This window comes from Lissotriton vulgaris, chromosome 1_1 (assembly GCF_964263255.1).
Source record: "Lissotriton vulgaris chromosome 1_1, aLisVul1.2, whole genome shotgun sequence".
Lineage (NCBI taxonomy): Eukaryota > Metazoa > Chordata > Amphibia > Caudata > Salamandridae > Lissotriton > Lissotriton vulgaris.
In genome coordinates, this window is record NC_141685.1 from 435,851,864 (window position 1) to 435,872,015 (window position 20,152).

The 20,152-nt window shown below is 40.4% G+C and overlaps 1 protein-coding gene across 3 annotated transcripts in view; it reads right to left on the minus strand.

Annotated features, from left to right (window-relative positions):
- Window positions 1-20,152, minus strand: part of LOC147747314 (cytochrome P450 2J2-like) — a 389,228-nt gene that overhangs the window by 24,974 nt on the left and 344,102 nt on the right. The window lies entirely within an intron of this gene.

Below are 20,152 nucleotides of genomic sequence, written 5' to 3' on the forward strand. Positions count from 1 at the left end.
CCCAGGGGACCCCAAACCCCAGGGCCTGTCCCCAAATTCTAAATTAAAAAACTTTTTGCGGAGGGGGGCCGTGTGGCCCCCTCCCGAGGCCTTTGTTGGCCACAGGGACACCATCTCCCGGGGCATGGCCTTTTTTGGAAGGGGCTGCCTTGCCCCCCTCCTGTGGCCTCTTATGGAACCGGGGACCCCATCCCCTGGGGCTGTTTTTTAATTTATTTATTTATTTTTTTATTTATTTATTAATGTATTTATTTTTTTGAGGAGGGGGGCTGCGTGGCCCCCTCCCGGGCGACTACTAGCCCCGGGGACCCCTCCCCGGGGCTGGCCCTCCGGGTTGGGGGCTGTGTGGGGGTCCCCAATCCCCCCATCCCCCCACGTTCCCAGCCGGCTCCCCGCATCCTGCGGGAGCCGGCATTGCTTTTCTACATGGGGAGCAGCTAACATGCTGCTCCCCATGTAGAAAAGCAATCGTCTTTGGTTTTTGGAAGAGAGAGCAGGTTTCCTGCTCTCTCTTCCAAAAACCAAAACAGTTTGCTATGGTTGGGCGGGAGCCACGAGGCACCCGCCCTACCATAGCAAACTACAGTGTCCCGGGCGTGGGCACCCCGAGACACTGCAGGAGCCAGCTCTGGGGAGTGGTGGTCCCCAGGGCCACCACAAGACTCTAGGAGGGGGGCCGCATGCCCTCCCAACATTTAAAAGTCCTGGGGGTGGTGGTCCCCGGGGCTGAGGTGTCCGTCACCGATCCCCCAATTCAAAAATGTAGTGCCCCGGGGAGGTGGCGGTCCCCGGGGCCCCTTATATTATAAAATAAAAGAAGCACGGAGGTGTTTGAATGTATATGAATCCTGGAGTATGACCCACTCGACGCTGCATACCTACCCTTGGTTATGCTAATATAGCAAAGTTGCAGTGGAAAGGAAGGGATTCAGCATGGGGAACTCCCGATGCTGATCATGCCGGAGCAGGGCGATGCCACAGGTTACCTGTAACATCCAGCATAAGCGAAATTAAATACATCACCGGACTGGTAAACAATAATCCAACATTGCACTTTGTCTGCACCTTAAAGAAAATATACTTTTCTATTTGAAATGTACTAGGACTCACTACGATTCCAGTTGAAAAAATTAACTATGAGTGTGAGGCATTGAGGGAATTGTATGCATGAAACACCAGTCATGTGACTTTCAGAGTTTTAAAAGGCGTGCTCACACGCACAGAAAATGTTTGTCTCTCCTCCTGTGATCAAGGCGGAATGTCTGCCGAAAAGCGTAAGGATAATGGAGAATGTCTACGCTACCTTACCTGTGAATAAATGCCCTTGTACTCCGCTAACGTGCCTCGCATTTTTTCTTGGATGTTAAATGGATGGGCGTCTCCGTGTCCATCTGTAAAGCGAGGCTGACCTGAAGGGTTGGTGGCTTCTGAGACGGAGGTGTTTGAATTAAAGCGGATCCCTGGAAATTCCCCCATTGTGGCTTCTACTCTTTTTTGCAAAGGAGGTTACTTTGTACATTTTCCACCGTGCTTGCCTGTGACACAGTATTAGAAGTCCCCGCATTACAAGTGGCTCTGGATTCATCAGCAAGGGCGGCCTCGGCTGCTTGTTCTTTGTTTCTGGTGTATCGGAAGTACCGGAGCCCACCTTGTTATTCCGGGAGGAGGAGACGCGATGTTGAGGCAATCCTGCCTCACGCCGGGCCTGATGCACTGACATTAGGGCCCTCGCCAAAAGGAAACCTGGAGGAAAAGGTTGATGCGGTGTGGGGACTCGAGGGAGTACTTTGATCCCATGGATACAGCGGGATGTCGGCACATTCCTTTCCTTGACTTACCTGCCAGAAATATTACATTTTTGTTTCTTCCTACCCCATTTATCCCTGGTACCGGAACATGGCATTCTGGGACTTGAAGTCCGTTGAACTTTCTCGGACGGCTCGTTGGGCATTCCACTCCAACGGGAGTGGGAGGGAGTGGGTTTCCACCAATTAGAACTGAGCAGGACATGTAAAGCTGATCAGGGTTGGGGCATGACTCCTGCATAGCTACCGGGGACTGAAGAAGGCCTCGCGGCCGAAATATATTTGCCAGATGTACACCTGTGAATTAAAGCGGCTCCCTGGAAATTCCCCCGTTGTGGCTTCTACTCTTTTTTGCGAAGGAGGTTACTTTGAATATATATTCACCACATCTCCTTCCTCAGAGACAGAATAACGCAGAGTGAAACCACAATTTTTGTGCTATAATCCTTAGTGTTTTATTCATGCAGAATCTTGCCAGCAATCCACCATGACGCGTTTCGCCTCCAAAGAGGCTTGATCACATGATATATATATATATATATATATATACAATCATATATATATATGAAACAAAAGCTCCTCCTCAGCTCGCTCTGCGCTCGCAGACACCGCTTCCATGCCAGCAGAAATGAGGAACGGACCAACGAAGTCAGCAAAAAGGTGGGTTTTTTTTCCAACAGAACCAGCGACGCGTTTCGAGCAAAAAAGCCCTTGTTCACGCTGCCAATATATATATATTATGAACTGGCGGCCGCCAGTAGGTAGTTATAGTTAAAACCTAGTTTCCATAGGAAATCCGCAATATTCTATTTGGAATAATTTTGGCGCAGGTGGACGAGTCTTCGCAAATTTGTCCAAAAAAATGGCCTGCTCCGCTCCGCTCCTTCCCTGAAAGTTTGGGGTTGATTCGTGAAGCGGGGCCGAGAAAAAAGGGGGTCCCAAAATGTGTTTTCCCCATGCAATTTTCCCTAGGACCTCTAGCCAGGGCTAAGCCCGAAAGGCTGAACGAAATTACACCAAATTTGTCAAAAAGGTAGAGTTCTGTTCGCAGATCATGCTTTTTGTTGAATGGTGTAAATCCGTTCAGTAGTTCCTGAGATAATCATAAGTAAAATCATAAGTATATCTATAGAAGCTCACCGTACTCTGTATTGTACTCTGTACAGTGCGCTTACCGTACGCGTACCATCCTGAGCACGGCTGCATGCTAATTGGATGTCAACTGTCTGTCAACACTCCAAACCAGGAAGTGTTGGCAGGTATCTTGTGCCTCGGTAGAACCGAGGTACAAGAAAGCTGAAAACAAATGCGTAAAACATGCAAAGGGGGCAGGATAGACATACCCTGACCCCTAGGCCTGCTCAGGGGGTCCCACAAGGACCCCCAAGGCCCCCTCAAAATTATTATTATTTTTTTTAAATCGCGGGGTCCACGTACGGTACGCGAACTCCGTGAGAAAAAAAATAAATCTTGGTCTGCTTTTTTATACATTAGCCCCAGGGGGGACCAAACCCCGGGGGCATAATGTTTTAAAAAGTGTGGGGGGTCCCAATCCCCCGCCACCACCCGGGGCTTAGTTTTAAAATGTAAAAAAAAAATATTGTGGGGGGTTCAACTCCCCCACACACCCCAGGGACCGCCACCTCCCCGGGGCACTGATATGTAAAATAGGGGGGTCCGTGATGTACCCCCCAGCCCCGGGGACCACCACCCCCTGGAACTTTGTTGATGTTGGGAGGGGGGCTGCGCGGCCCCCCTCCTGGAGCCCTCAATGGCCCTGGGGACCGCCCCCCCGGGCTGGCTCCTGTAGTGTCCCGGGGTACCCAATCCCGAAACACTGCTGTTTGCTGTGGTAGGGCAGATCATCGTGGCTCCCACGCTACCACAGCAAACTGCTTTTCGTCAGAGAGACCAGCATGATAGCTGGTCTCTCTGACGAAAAGCAATGCCGGCTCCCCAAGGACGTGGGAAGCCGGCTGGGACCGTGGGGGCATTTGGGCTCCCCCCATGGTCCCAAACGTTTTTTTATTAGCCCCGGGGGATGGGGTCCCTGGGATTATAAAAAATTTATAATAGACGCTATTTTTTTTTTACAATAGATTTACCGTGCGCATACGGTGCAAATTACGTACGACATACGGTGCAAAATCCGTAAGTCATCCCGTAAGCTTACCCTAGCATGAAAAAAATTATTACAAAAAATATATTTTAGAGATATGTTTGAAGTTTATGTACCTATGTGTTGTTTGGTTCTAACTAGAGCTTTTCTTTTTATTGGTAATTATAAGTAAGTACTTATGTATAGTCTAAATATGTTAAGAAGCAGTGTTTTATAGAGTGGTGTACTTTTGACCTCTGGTGACAGTTTACAGTTGGGGGTAGGGTGGAAAGTTATGTCAGTTGGCAATGTTTGAATTATTGAACCAATAGAAATATGTCTTTGCTTTTCAATTATTGTGTGAAGGAATTTGATTTGCTAGTAATGTATATATATGTGTAAATTGAGAGGGAAAATGTGCCATTTCTTTGGTTCTGCTGCAAGCACTGGAGCAGAGAGGTTCTGTATAAGGCTATCTGCTGTGTGAGTGGCATTCTTCTTAATCTACCAATCACTTTGAGAGGTTAGTTTAAAAGTTGTAAGGGAATGTATGTGGTGCATTTTATTTTTAGTAAAAGTAATGTGTTTAATCTTGAAAAGTTTGTAGAATTGTATTTTGAGTTTGACTGTATTTGAATAAATATTGTGATAACATCATTTGGTAAATTAATGTGGGTAGTGAGTCAGGTTTTTGCAATAAAGTGCAGTACTAAAAAATGTAGAATGTGTGCAGTCAGTTAAATGTTTTAGTTTGGTAAATGTGTTGTGGTAAAATGTATGGTTTTAAATAATTTGACTAGAATCACACTGAGCATCTGTGTAAATTAAGGATGTATAGTTGCACCTTTTTCCATAATCTCCACCGTTTTTCCTGACAGTCTACCTCTCTCTATTTATACTGTCTGTTCTCTTGTGATATTTTCTCTCTTTCTTTATTTTTCCTTGTCTTTCCTTGTAGTGCTGCTTGTTGTCATAGTCCTTTCTGTACTCTTAGGGGCCCATTAGGATGGTGGGGGGGATCGCCCTACCCTTAATCAGCCCCCGCCATATTAGCATGGCGGGGGTGACCACGGCAGACGGAAAGACTGTCCGCCGCTTTTCTGCCCCGGTCGCCTTGCGGCCGGGGCGGTAAAGGTTTAATATGGTGGCGGTGTCTATTAGACACCGTCCGCCATGTTAGCATTGGCCATAACAGATGCCTTTCTGTGGCGGCGATGCCGCCACGGAAAGGCATGCGGTCTTCACTTCCCCCGGAGTGAAGGACAGGTTGGGGGTGCACACGGGGGGTACCTGTGGTACCCCCCTGCATTTACACTAACAAAGTGGCAGGCACCGTGCGGTGCCTGCCGCTTTGTTAATGTAAATGCAAATGTGCATTTTTATCATTGTGGCGGGCGGTGCTGAGAGCACCGCCTGCCACAATGATAAAAATGCAGGATGTGCCCGCCACTGTGGCAGGCACATCCTAATACCCCCCACTGGACCCCCGCCCATATGGTGGGCGGTCCCAATTTCTGATAGGATGGCGGGCGGACTAATTCCGCCCGTCATCCTAATGACCCCTTTAGTGTCTCTTTGTCCTTATTTTCTCATTTGTTTCTTAATAGTCTTCATTCTTTTTATATTTGCTTCTCTGACCTTTTAATGCAACGTCTCATCATACCTCCCTGTTAAGAATTCCTTGCTGCATACAGTGTTAGGTAGATTAGGTAGATTTACAAGTCCCTTGAGCCTGTTTCTTGTTTTATAGTGTCACACTTTTGCTTGTAATGTTGGCAAAAATATAATGCAGCACATTTGAAATGTATTTGAAAAATTTGTCAGGATTGTCTACTGAAATATAGTGTTCATATACATGTAATGTGTTGAGTCACAAACGTTTTAGTGTGGGAAATGTGTTTTGTTGAAATGTATGGTTTTAAATAATTTGTCTAGAATCACACTGTGCATCTGTGTAAATGAAGGATTTATAGTTGCACCTTTTTTCATAATCTCTGCCGTTTTTCCTGACAGTCTACCTCTCTCTGCTTATACTGTCTGTTCTCTTGTGATATTGTGATATTTTCTCTCTTTCTTTATTTTTACTTGTCATTCCTTATAGTGCTACCTGTTGTCATAGTCTTTTCTGTACTCTTAGTGTCTCTCTGTCCTTATTTTCTTGTTTGTTTCTTAATAGTCTCCATTCTTTTTATGCGGGCTTCTCTGACCTTTTAATGCACCGTCTCTCATTATACCTCCCTGTTAAGAATTCCTCAGCCAGAATACGTAGACTGCTGTATACAGTCTTAGGTAGATTTACAAGCCCCTTGGGCCGGTTTCTTGTTTTATTGTGTCTCACTTTTGCTTGTAATGTTGGCAAAATATAAAGCAGCAAATTTGAAATGTATTTGAAAAATGAGTCAGGATTGTCTACTGAAATGTAGTGTTCATATACATGTAATGTGTTGAGTCACTTAAACGTTTTAGTGTGGGAAATGTGCTTTGTTGAAATGTATGGTTTTAAATAATTTGTCTAGAATCACACTGAGCATTTGTGTAAATTAAGGATTTATAGTTGCACCTTTTTCCATAATCTTCACAGTTTCTGCATGCACCATCTCCTCATTTCCTGCATCATCTCTCCTTTTGTCCATACTATCTCCCCTCTGCATGCACCATCTCTTTTTCTGCCTGCACCATCTCTTTTTCTGCCTGCACCATCTCTCCCTCTGCCTGCAATATGACTGTGTATGTCTGCACTATCTCTCCCTCTGCGTGCACCATCTCTCTCTCTGCCTGTACCATTTCTCCCTGTGCCTGCATCATCTCCCCCTAAACCTGCACCATCTCACCCTTTGCCTGCACCATCTCTCTCTGTGCCTGCATCATCTCCCCCTCTGTCTGCACCATGTCCCCCTCAACCTGCACCATCTCACCCTCTGCCTGCACCATCTCTCTCTCTGCCTGCACCATTTCACCCTCTGCCTGCACCATCTCTCTCTCTGCATGCATCATCTCCCCCTCTGTCTGCACCATCTCCTGTCCTCCTGTAACATCACTACCTCTGTCTGTATCATCTCCACTTTGTGTATGTGAATTCTGGGAGATACCACAGGTACCTCTCATGTGCACTCCCAATTACACTTTTTCTCTGGGGGCGTGCAAGGGGCCCACATACTAAAGACCGCATACCTTTCTGTGGCGTTATTGCTGCTACTGAAAGGCACCTGTAGAGGCATATTATGATATGGCTGGTGGTGTGTATTAGACACCGCTACCATGTTAAATACTTTCCCTCTCTGCCTGTAGCATCTCACCCTCTGCCTGTACCATCTCCCTCTCCGCCTGCACGATCTCCCCCTCTGTGTGCTTTATCTTCCCTCTGCATGTAACATTTCTCCCTCTGCACCATTTCCTCTCTGCTGCACTATCTCACCCCCTGTGTGTATCATCTCTCTCTCTCTGCCTGTACCATCTGTCTCTCTGCCTGAACCATCTCACGCTGTCTCTGCTCCATCTCTTCTCTGCCTGCACCATCTCTCCTTCTGCCTGCAGCCATGCACCATCTATCCACTGCCTGCACTATCTTGCTCTCTGCCTGCACCATCTCCCTCTCTGTCTGCACCATCTGTCCCCCTCCGCCTGCACCCCCTCTTCCGCCTGCTGCTATTTTAACTGTTTTCTCATCACATTGTCCCCCCTCCTACCCCATGGTTTGTTCCTCACAGTTCTTGCCTTTTTTTAAAGTCACTGAAATAAACATATGAAATGTGCCCTTGAATTTGTGCGTGTGCTGTTGAAATAAGTTGAAATAGACACAGAGCAGAGGCGAGGTTGCAGAGCTGTGTTACATACATAGCGTAAGCAAATGGTGTCACCCCATGTGAGGGTATCACCCGGTGCGGTCTGTACCCTCTGCACCCATCTAGTGACACCACTGACAAGCCCTTTGGGCCTGTTTCTTGTACTATTGTGTCTCATTTTTGGGTGTAATGCTGGCAAAAAAATAAAGCAGTAAATTTAAAATGTATTTGAAAATTGAGTCTGGATTGTCCACTGAAATGTAGTGGTCATATACATGTAATGTGTTAAGTCACTTAAACGTTTTAGCGTGGGAAATGTGTTTTACTAAAATGTATGGTTTTAAATATTTTGTCTAGAATCACACTGAGCATCTGTGTAAATTAAGGAATTATAGTTGCAGCTTTTTCCATAATCTTCACAGTTTCTGCTGACAGTGTACCTCTCTCTGCTTATACGGTCTCCTCTCTTGTGATATTTTCCCTCTTTCTTTTTTTCACTTGTCTTTCGTTATATTGCTGCTTGTTCTCACAGTCTCTTCTGTACTCTTAGTGTGTTTCTGTGCTCATTGTCTCCTTTGTCGCCTAATAGTACTGTTTTTTTGTAATCCGTTGTCTGATCTTTTAATCCTCTCTCTCTCATTATACCTCCCTCTGCCTGAATGTTCTCTCCTCCGTCTGCACTATCTCTCTCTTTGTCCACACCATCTTTCTTCCGCCTGCATAATTTCTCTCTCTGCCTGCACCATCTCTCCTTGTGCCTGCACCATCTCCTCTCTGCCTGCACCGTCTCCCCCTCAACCTGCACCATCTCACCCTCTGCCTGTACCATCTCACTCTCTGCCTGAACCATCTCTCTCCATGCCTGCATCATCTCCCCCTCTGTCTGCACCATCTCCTCTCCTCCTGTAACATCACTACCTCTGTCTGCATCATCTCTGTTTTGTGTATGTGAATGCTGGGAGATACCACAGGTTCCTCTCATGTGCACTGTCAATTACACTTTTAGTCTGGGGGCGTACAAGGGGCCCACACAGTAAAGACCGCATGCATTTCTGTGACGGTATTGCTGCTACGAAAAGGCATCTGTAAGGGCCCATTATGATATGGCTGGTAGTGTGTACTAGACACCACTACCATGTTAAACCCTTTCCACCCTGGTCGTAAGGTGACCGGGGCAGGAAAGCGGTGGACGGTCTTTGCCACTGCTGTGGAGCTGTCAGCCATGGCGGGGGTCATTCTGGTTGGGATTGCAGGTGGATTGCCCTCACCAGGCTGGCGGTGGGTATTGCTGCCTGGTGGGGGCAATCTGCCCGCCATCGTAATGGGCCCGTTAGTGTCTCTCTGTTCTCATTGTCTCGTCTGTCTCCTAATAATCACATTTTTTTATACTCCCTTGTCTAACCTTTTTTTATACTGTCCCCTTGTCTTCTCATACTCTGTATCTTTCTTCTTATAGTCTCCCTTCTCTCCTCATACTGCTACCTTTCTCCTCATAATCCTCATTATCTCTTCATATTTTCCTGTCTTTTCATCCTTATACTGCATTGTCTGCTTATATCCTCTTTTCTATTTATATTTCATATTGTCTTGTAGTCTTCTTTCTCTTGTTTTAAGTCCTTCTATTTTCATATACTTATGTTTGTCATAATCTCTCCTGTTTTCTTATACCTAATATAGTATGTATTTGATATAATTTATTTTTCTAAAGTGATATATATTTTCTATAATAGATTCTTTTGGTCACTACTGGAAAAAAAATCATTATGGCTTCTAAAACTGAGAAGAAAAAAGGACGAAAGAAAGCAGTTTTTTTTAAAGAGGACTCATCTACATTTACCTGAAGATCAATGTAGTAAAAAAAAGAAAAAAAAAGTCCTGATAAGAAAGCTAAGACTTTTCTGCGAAGATTGACAACCGCTAACAGTAGTGTGCGCAAAGTAAAGAATACTGTGACTGTTTCTGCAACTAAGAGAAAAAACAAGAGTCATGGAACAACTTCAGAAAAAAATGTATATAGTAAAAGGAGGATCAATCAATTTAACGACATAAGAAGGAAGATGTTTTATAATCGAATTTTGTTCAATTTAACTAAGTTAATAAAGAATTTTAAGAAGAAAACCACATTTTATAAGAAGAGGAAATGTATTGAAAATGTAGTTGAGAAAGCTTTTGAATTAAAAAAAACGTTTTGTTTTAGGAATCAATAGAAATTGATCACTAGATAAGCCGATCCATTTAATGAAGAGCAAAAGTAAGTGCAGAAGAATAATTAACAGAACTAATTTTTCTGAAGTTTTTTTGGGTGAATGGAAACATAGTTCAAGTTCTGAGCCTTTTTTTAATGAGGAAAGTTATCTTCTGAGTAATGACTTGTTGCATTCAGTTGACACTACAGGTCGTGCTTATGAGGCTTAAAATGGTTGTCCTATTGAGAAAGAGAAAATTGTTCAAAGAAATGCAGGAGAGGTGTTAGCTGATAAGGTATTAGGGAGAAGGCCTAAAGCTCCAGTGTACACTTGGAATTGCAGTAGTTTTTGTAGTGTACGGCAGGAATCTATTGATTTTATACGCAATTTCTTACGTAACAAATACTAAGAAAAGTGTTAAACAAGAGATTAAGATGTTGCAAGGATTAGACCCTTGCAGAGTGAGAGGAAATATTGGTTTGCAAGGACATTCTTTGGCTTGTCTTTCTATAAAAGTTTGTAGAAGTGTTTTTCATCATTTCAGGATGTTGGCAGTACATCATACTGAAATGAGGAAATTAGTTCGAACGTTGTATTTTGCCAAAAGTCCAGCTCTAATGTTAAAGAAGTTGAACAGTGCCATTTTGCATGGAACTGTGTCAGATGTAAAGAACGTTTGTAATGAAATTCAGGTTAGTTACTTTGGTGCAGAAGAAGATAGTACAGAAATTCATACGTTAGTAGAAGGAAACGTAGAAGAAAATGTACAACATTGCAGTACAGAAAGACACCAAATTATTCTTGTATTTGTTGTCTACGTACTCATTATAAAAATCAGACTGGAACTGTTGATCTGTATTTAAAATGTGAAAAGGAAAATAATAAGGAGTGGATGGAATTTGTAACCTATTTGTTGGTCGAGAATAGTTTTGATTTGTGTTGTGATCAGCGTATTTGTAAATATTGTTATAACAAATTAGACAAGAATAAAATGCCTGCTCGTGCTGTGCATAATAATTTTGAGTTGGCAAATATTCCTTCTGAACTGGTGGATTTAAATACTTATGAGTCTATTCTTAGTCAATGTGTGCATCCTTTTCAGGCTATAGTTCGTATGGAGCCTAAGACAGGGAAATTGCCTCCTTCAGATTTACAGAGAGGATTAAAGGGAAGAGTTGTGTATTTGCCATTAGATTTAAAGAAAAATATTGAAACAGTTGGTGTAGAAAATGTAGAAGATGAACCTTTAGTTTTTCTTGTTAATGGTGTTCCTACTAAGAGTAAGAAAATCCGGCAGGAATTAGTGGCTGTTAGGAAAGTGAAAAAGGCAACGTTGTATCTGATAAAAAGTAATAAATATTATAAAGATGTGTTTAGGAGTGAAGAAGAAATTACTGTTGAAGAAGATAATGACTTGCCATCTGGACAAATTGAAAAAGTGGATGTGTCCAGAACTGAAGAAATCAATGAACATTACAGTGTTCATCCACTGCATTCCAAAGAAGTGATGGGGAATACTATAGAGTTATTCCAAATGAAAGAAGCATACTATAGAGTTATTCCAAATGAAAGAAGCAAAGGGAAGTCCCATTAGTGTATGGGAAAAAAGCTTGAAAGCTCGTTGTTTCCCTCATTTGCTTTCCACAGGAAAAGGAGGACGATATGATGACCGACCTGTGCAGATTCCTGTATCTGAATACCGGACATTAAGATTGTATGCAGAAGATCGAATATTTCAACAATGTATTCCGTATTTGTTTCATCTTTTGTTTGAGAGTGATTTGTCTGGACTTTCTTATGCAGTAAACCATATATTGAAAACAGGTGTACATCTGCAAAATGTTTCGGCAAAGGAATTTATGGATAAAGTACACCAGATAAATAATGTTTTGGAATCTCAGCTAATTAATCTCATGGCATGTCAGATTGGTACTAATGAGCACTGGTAACGTAGTCATGGAGAACTTAAATGTATGCTAATGAATTTAGGAACTCCTACACGGTTCCTTATTCTAAGCTGTGCTGAATATGCTTGGGATGATTTACTTCAATTTCTTCAGGAGGCAAATCCAAATATACTAAATATTGAATACAAGACAGCTGGAGAATTGTGCTCTTTGAATCCAGTTAATGTATGCAGATATTTCAATCATAGATTTGAAGCTATGATATCTTTTATCACCAATAAAAATAATCCTCCTCTAGGAGAGGTTGTGGAGTTCTTTTGGAGAAAGGAGTATCAAGCAAGAGGTGCTCCTCACATACACATGGTAATATGGATCAAAGACGCTCCCAAATTTGGAACTGATTCAGATGATACTGTGTTGTCTTTTATTGAAGAATATGCTACATGTGATATACCGAAAAGTACACAGGATAAGGACTTAAGACAACAAGTCTTACGATTCCAAAGCCATCGTTGTGGGAAATACTGTCGTCGAAAGTACAAATCTAAGGACAAATTGTACACCAAATGTCATTTTGGATTTCCACGTCCAGTAATATCGAAAGGAAGAGTGATAAGATTTATGTCATCTTTGTGACATACTATCAAAAGAAAGTCTCCTAAAAATGCCTACAATTTAAGAAGAAATGAAGATTCAAAATACATAAATGACTATAACCCAGTCATTTTGTCCATGTGGAATGCTAACATGGATATTCAATATGTTGCAGACAATTCCATTGCTGTTGCTCGATATATATAAAATCGTACATAACAAAATCAGAAAAGAAGAGATTTCCCACGAGAAGAGTCTAAGTAAGAAATGATATACTTACAGTTTAAAGATGTTATCTCCTCGAGAAATTGGAGCGTATGAATGCTCGGATGGATTATCATCTGCAAGTCTATACTCCAAATCTAGAAGAATCATTTGGGTGAGTCTAGGTCTTGTTGCAACACGAAACCTGTACAAGAAATTTAATATTTAACTGAAAAGGAGCCAGAAAGTACAGATATTGTGAAAACAAATATGTTGGATACATATTATCCAAACAGAAGTGATCATCTTGAGAACAGTTGTCTCTATGAAGTGCTGCAAAACTATATTTTTAAACGAAATATTACAGAAAACATCAATAATGGTATATTATGGTTCTGAAGGATGTCTGGTGAAACAAAGAAGAGGACATTTGATTAATCACCGTAAACGGAGTTGCGAAACACCTGACAAAAGGTAATTCTACTATTTAGCTCTTTTGCAACTTTTCAAGCCATGGCGTTCAGAATTAGAATTACTTTGAGATTTCGAGAGCTATGAAGATTCCTTCAATGCAACTAAAGATACTATAGAATGTCCTGTTTTTGCTAATTATGTGAAAATGTTAAACAACGAAATTGAGCTACAATTGCAGCTGAGTTTGCTAGAGATAGTTCTCAAGACAGTCAAACGTCTGCTTCATTGAGTCAGGACCCACTAGGAAAACCAATTGTTCAAAATGAAGCAGCAACTGCTATGGAAGAGGTGGAATCAGCAATGTATCAAGCTCAAGAAGATGTAAGAAATTTAGGAAACTTAGAAGAACAATTAAATGTTGAGCAGAAACAAATATATGAGTAAGTGATGGAGCAGGTTAACCATGGATTACTTAATGAAAAGAAAGAGTGCTCTTGCTCATCGTTTCAACCTATCCGATTGTACGTGAGTGGAGAAGCTGCGACAGGAAAAAGTTTTTTTAATTAAAGTAATTTCAACTTATTTACAGAAAACAACTGAGTCGTATTTGTCTTGTGTTGTCACTGCTCCAACTGGGTTGGCAGCACACAATATTAAAGGAATTACTTCACATCGTTTATTAATGCTACCAGTGGAGCATGAAAATAAATTGGAATACCACAAGCTATCTGGAGAAGCTTGTTTTGAAGTTGCAAGAGTCTTGATGAAAATGAAACTTCTCATTATTGATGAGGTAAGCATGGTATCAAAATAATGCTTGCCTTTGTGCATTTGAGAATGCAGCAAATTCTTAAAACAGAGTATGACGTATTATTTGGAGGAAAACACGTCATAGTTTTTGGAGATCTACTACAACTTACTCCTGTAAAAGGGCAACCAGTGTTTAGGACACTGACAAATGAAGATACCAGAAAGTCTAGGGGAAGTATTGGATTTGTTATCATTTGGTCATTTTTTCAATATAAGGAACTAATCAGAAATATGCGACAGGCAAATGATGCTGATATAATGAACTATTCTTCAAGATATAAGAATAGGAAAAGTGACAGAACATGGCAAACAAGCTTTACAGAGACGATTACTTCCCAATTTGTTTCCAAATGAAAATATTGTTCCAGAGAAAATATATATGAAAATTGCAGAAAACAAGTCTGTAATTTGTTTAATGCCAACACTGCGTGAATGTTCTGTATTCAATGAAGAAATGTTAAAGTTAGAAAATGAAGAAATTATAAAATTGGAAGCTGTTGACAAAATTGAACATGAAGGAATCACTAATATTTTGACTGAAAAGTTGAAGAAGAAATTGGATTCTTTAGAGAGTCGATAAGTAAAACTGCTGGTTTAGAAAAGAATTTGTATGCATGTGTAAACTGCAGGGTAATTTTATGCCGTAATTTGAATGTTGAAAAAGGTTTAGTAAATGGAGCAATGGGTAAAATTGTTGATTTTGTTAATTATGTAAATAGAGTTGGTATTGAATTCTTGAAGATCAAATTTGATGAAATTGCAGAAATACAACAATTTAGTCGTTGTTCATCTTGGTTCTTGCTTGTAAAAGATTTGTATGTACGCAGAAAACAGTTTCCTATTTGTTTGGCATATGTGGTGACCATTTATAAATCCCAAGGTTTAAGTGTAGATAGTGCTTTAGTAAACATTGGAAGTACTGTGTTAAAGAGGGTATGGCATATGTTGCTTTGTCCCGAGTCAGAACTCTATCTGGATTGTACTTGATTGATTTTGATGAGACAAAGGTTAGCGCAGATGCAAATTGTGTCAAATAGTATAACAGACTAAGAAGAGAATATGATCCCAATTTAGGTCAATATCCAGTATTTGAAAAGTGTGTGGTAGGTAGAAAAATAAGATTTGAGAATATCTGTAGTGAAAGTGTGGAGAAAGGAAAAAAACAGGATGAAGCTGTGTCTGCAAGCAAAAAGAAACATGAGAGTGCTAAAGAGAAAGTTGGTTATCGGTTTGAAAATAGTTGTGGTGTCAACTGCTATGCTAATGTAGTTGTTAATGTTGTTTTATTTCTTGAAAGTTAACAACAGCAAATTGTTGAAAATCGGGATGAAAGATTCTGTTCGTTGTTGTATTCTGTTTAAGATAAATGTAGTAGTGATAAAAGTAAAATACAAAGTGTTTCTAATATTCAAAATGTTTGGACATATGTTCTGGTTCTACTCAATTTACACAGAATATTCAGCAAGATTGTCAGGAATTGTTAATGTTTATGCTTAATGTACTGGAAGATGAAGGTATAGATATTGAACATATTTTTGGCCTTTCTTATAAATGGCAACATGACTGTCAAAATTGTTTGTTTACATGTAGCACTAATATAGACACTGAAAGATTCATATATTTGACTTTACCAGACTGTGAATCAGTGTCTTTCAACAATCAAGTTAGAAGAGCTAGTAAAAACATGGAGTGTAGCCAATGTAAATCAGAAATGTCATCAACATTATTTATACAAAGATATGGACAGTATGTTATTTTAATGCTGCAACGTTGCAGAGCTGATGGAAGAAAATTGGAAACTTTAATTAAAAATGTTGTAGCTGGTCAAGTTTCAATATCAGGAAGAACTTTTGTTGCTGTTGCAATTATTTTTCATGATGGACCTTCTACAACATCTGGACATTACACTGTTTATTTAAAATGTCTGAAAGTTTGGATACATTGTAATGATAGTCAATTGGTTTTTAAGCAACATCTACCTAAAGAGTTACCAAATTCTTACCTAATATTTTTAAAGCCAAAATTTTATGAACAAAATTTGGCCTTTCAGGATTACTGCTGTAAAGGTAGATTAGTCTGGTGTTGTAGAGTATTTTGTAACTGAGAGTGAAGAGCTTAAAGGAAATTCTCTTGTTGATGTTGAGGCAGTGTAGCTGTATCATGTTGTGGGTGATGTGGCTGTAGCAGGAGACTTTGAAGATCAGTCAGGTGGAGGTAGTTTGGATTGGTTGTAGTCATTATAGTTGTTTGGCTGGAATGCTTGTGTAGAGTGTGTTGCCACAGAGAAGTCTATTTCTTCTTGTTTTCTTTAGGATGTACTTGTAAATGATGTGCAGAATGTGGAGGGTGTTTAAGCAGTATGACGAAATGCTGTAGACTTGTTTACACCTGTACAGGGAAGAGTTGAGGATGAGTTGTAGGTTGTGTATATAGACAGTAGGTGTTGGTACTGTTTACAATGTAGTTGGCCAGCAGGAGCCATCTGAAACTGAGAGGGTGGGTCTGAGGAAGAGTATCTTCATGTTGTGCGAGTTCAGATTTAGAGAGCTGCTCTTTATCCACTTGGTGATGTCCTTAATTACGTTGTGGAGGTTGTAGTTTATGGTATGTAGCTCCTTGGTGAGCAAGAGGATGCGCTGGGTGTCGTCGACGTAAGAGATGATGTTGTTGTTGAGATGGTGGGCTATTTGTGTGAGGGTGGTCATGAAGATGGTGAATAGCGTTTGGCTGAGAGATTAGCACTGGGGGACGGTGCAAATAATATCAGTGAATTTGGATCAGAAGGCTAGAAGGCAGATGTTCAGAATTAGTATTAAACAACTTTCAAACTAAGAATTTCACACATACTATTTGGGCATGCGGAAAAGTATGTGTAACCTTTAATAACTTTTTGTTCTAAATTTTGTTAGCATATATTTGTAAGTAACATTATTTAAAATGGAAGAAAATGAATGATGGTGTTTTGTTATTTCAGGATTGTTTGACATACCTCATAGTTACGTAAGAAATTTGTCTTAGAAAATAACATTTAAGATTGTTATTGAAATTGTTGTCTGTTTTTTTTAAGATAATCTTCTTGATTGTCTTTTTTTTGCCCGCTGTTATGTGATGAGTACTATTGAACTCACTGTTTGTAGTGAAATTCTGTATATTCTGAGAACAGCAAAAAAGGCAAATAAAATGCTTTAAAAATAATTTTGTGTTGTAAAAGATAAATTGTAACTATTTTTTTGTCTTCTACAGATGCTAAATTTGTAATAATTATTCTTTTTTTAATTTATTTTGAAGGTAAGCATAACTAACTGTCAAACAATCGATGGAATTTACTTCTACAGAGGTGAAGTAACAGAATGTCCATGGTGTACAAAAGTTTGTAAAGACGGTTTGTATCTTTGAAACACATTTGAAGAAATTAAAAAAATATATACTGAGTGTACCTGTGTACTTTGTATTTTACTACAACACATCAACTGCTTTGGAACTGGTAAGCTGAATGGATATTTTGTACTTTTTTTAGTACTGCATTTTATTATAATAGCATTAGTTCTTTTTATACTGATAAAGAGTGACTGGTTTGAAAATGTAAGGACATTTTATAACTAAAGATTCATATAAGCAAATTTTATAGATATAATCATATAAAGTAGTTGAGAATGGTTTTCGCATAATATTTTTTAAAGAGCAAAATAGTTGATAAAGCTAATTTTGTATTCTGTATTAGGGAAAATGATAAAATGAAGTGTTTATCTTTTTTCTGCAAGGAACAACATAATAAAATTCACTATGGAAGAGGAGCAGAAGAATATGGAACAGAGTTTTAAAATTACTAACTCTCTGATGGAAGAGTTAAATATACCTTTCATGGAGACTGAGAATGAAGAAGAAAGTATTGGCGCAGAAGATATTACTTGCGATTTTTTAGATGAAACTTTAGACGAGAACTTTTATGAAGCGTTAAATAACATTGAGTTTCATGATATGACTTTTGAAATTCATGATGAAGAAAATGAAATTTCTGACGAAATCATGCTGGAAGTTCTATTAAATTATGAAATGTTACAAAAATAAATTTATGATTAAAAAATAAAAATGGTTTGAGAGACTTTTCTTGCAGAATTGTAATCCTTCAGCTAGTATTTAAGATTCATGGTACAAACTGGGTGTTAGGGCATGGACTGCTTCAAACCTTTATAGATTATGTATGTACTGTTCTATGTGCCAGCAAACTTGTTTTTTATAATTTTTATTTCCAGGTGTATATCCTTTGACTTCCAGCAAAGTCTCTGTGATTGGTGATTCCGTATTGTACAGAGCTGTTCAACGGAATATCCTTCAGTATGCACTGTGCTAAAAATGAAGTTATTTAAAATTCAGCAGGCAGTCTGCTTGCAGAACTGTAATCATCTAGTCAGTATCTAAATATTCATGGAGGACAGTACGTCTTAGGCTGTGGACTGCTTTAATCCTCCATAGACTATCCTTACAGTCTTCTATGTACCTACAAAATAGTGTTTTCTATATTGAATTCTCCAGTCTGTATTATTACACTTTCATCAATCACTCTCACTATACTGTTTTAGTAGTGTATTCAGCCATACAGCACTATGTGCTTATCTATAAACTATTAGAACATTGGAATGTTGGGATCTCCACTGATAACAATGGAGTGCTCTTGAGTTATAATGACTAATATAAGCTTTGAGCTCCAACATTCCAATGTTACTTTGTTCACTGCTCTGGCTGTGAATAAAGGCTTCAGGGAGCCTGAGGGGATTCCAATCCTCTTGCACTCCCTGAAGGCTTAGTTCTTTTTTGTTAGAACATTCTGTCTTCTAATGGTAGAATGTTCTAATACTCATATAGCCCTTTGTAGCTGGGCTATAAGTTCCTCTTCCTTGTTAAAGGCCCTCACCTTCGACTCGGGCCTTTAATGCCGGAGAGAGTCTTAAATAGCCGGTACAGCCCTTTATGGTGAGCTCTGCATGTAACATTTCTCCCTCTGCACCATTTCCTCTCTGCTGCACTATCTCACCCCCTGTGTGCATCATCTCTCTCTCTCTGCCTGTACCATCTGTCTCTCTGCCTGAACCATCTCACGCTGTCTCTGCTCCATCTCTTCTCTGCCTGCACCATCTCTCCTTCTGCCTGCAGCCCTGCACCATCTATCCACTGCCTGCACCATCTTGCTCTCTGCCTGCACCATCTCCCTCTCTGTCTGCACCATCTGTCCCCCTCCGCCTGCACCCCCTCTTCCGCCTGCTGCTATTTTAACTGTTTTCTCATCACATTGTCCCCCCTCCTACCCCATGGTTTGTTCCTCACAGCTCTTGCCTTTTTTTAAAGTCACTGAAATAAACATATGAAATGTGCCCTTGAATTTGTGCGTGTGCTGTTGAAATAAGTTGAAATAGACACAGAGCAGAGGCGAGGTTGCAGAGCTGTGTTACATACATAGCGTAAGCAAATGGTGTCACCCCATGTGAGGGTATCACCCGGTGCGGTCTGTACCCTCTGCACCCATCTAGTGACACCACTGACAAGCCCTTTGGGCCTGTTTCTTGTACTATTGTGTCTCATTTTTGGGTGTAATGCTGGCAAAAAAATAAAGCAGTAAATTTAAAATGTATTTGAAAATTGAGTGTGGATTGTCCACTGAAATGTAGTGGTCATATACATGTAATGTGTTTAGTCACTTACACGTTTTAGCGTGGGAAATGTGTTTTACTAAAATGTATGGTTTTAAATAATTTGTCTAGAATCACACTGAGCATCTGTGTAAATTAAGGAATTATAGTTGCAGCTTTTTCCATAATCTTCACAGTTTCTGCTGACAGTGTACCTCTCTCTGCTTATACGGTCTCCTCTCTTGTGATATTTTCCCTCTTTCTTTTTTTCACTTGTCTTTCGTTATAGTGCTGCTTGTTCTCACAGTCTCTTCTGTACTCTCAGTGTGTTTCTGTGCTCATTGTCTCCTTTGTCGCCTAATAGTACTGTTTTTTTGTAATCCGTTGTCTGATCTTTTAATCCTCTCTCTCTCATTATACCTCCCTCTGCCTGAATGTTCTCTCCTCCGTCTGCACTATCTCTCTCTTTGTCCACACCATCTTTCTTCCGCCTGCATAATTTCTCTCTCTGCCTGCACCATCTCTCCTTGTGCCTGCACCATCTCCTCTCTGCCTGCACCGTCTCCCCCTCAACCTGCACCATCTCACCCTCTGCCTGTACCATCTCACTCTCTGCCTGAACCATCTCTCTCTATGCCTGCATCATCTCCCCCTCTGTCTGCACCATCTCCTCCCCTCCTGTAACATCACTACCTCTGTCTGCATCATCTCCGTTTTGTGTATGTGAA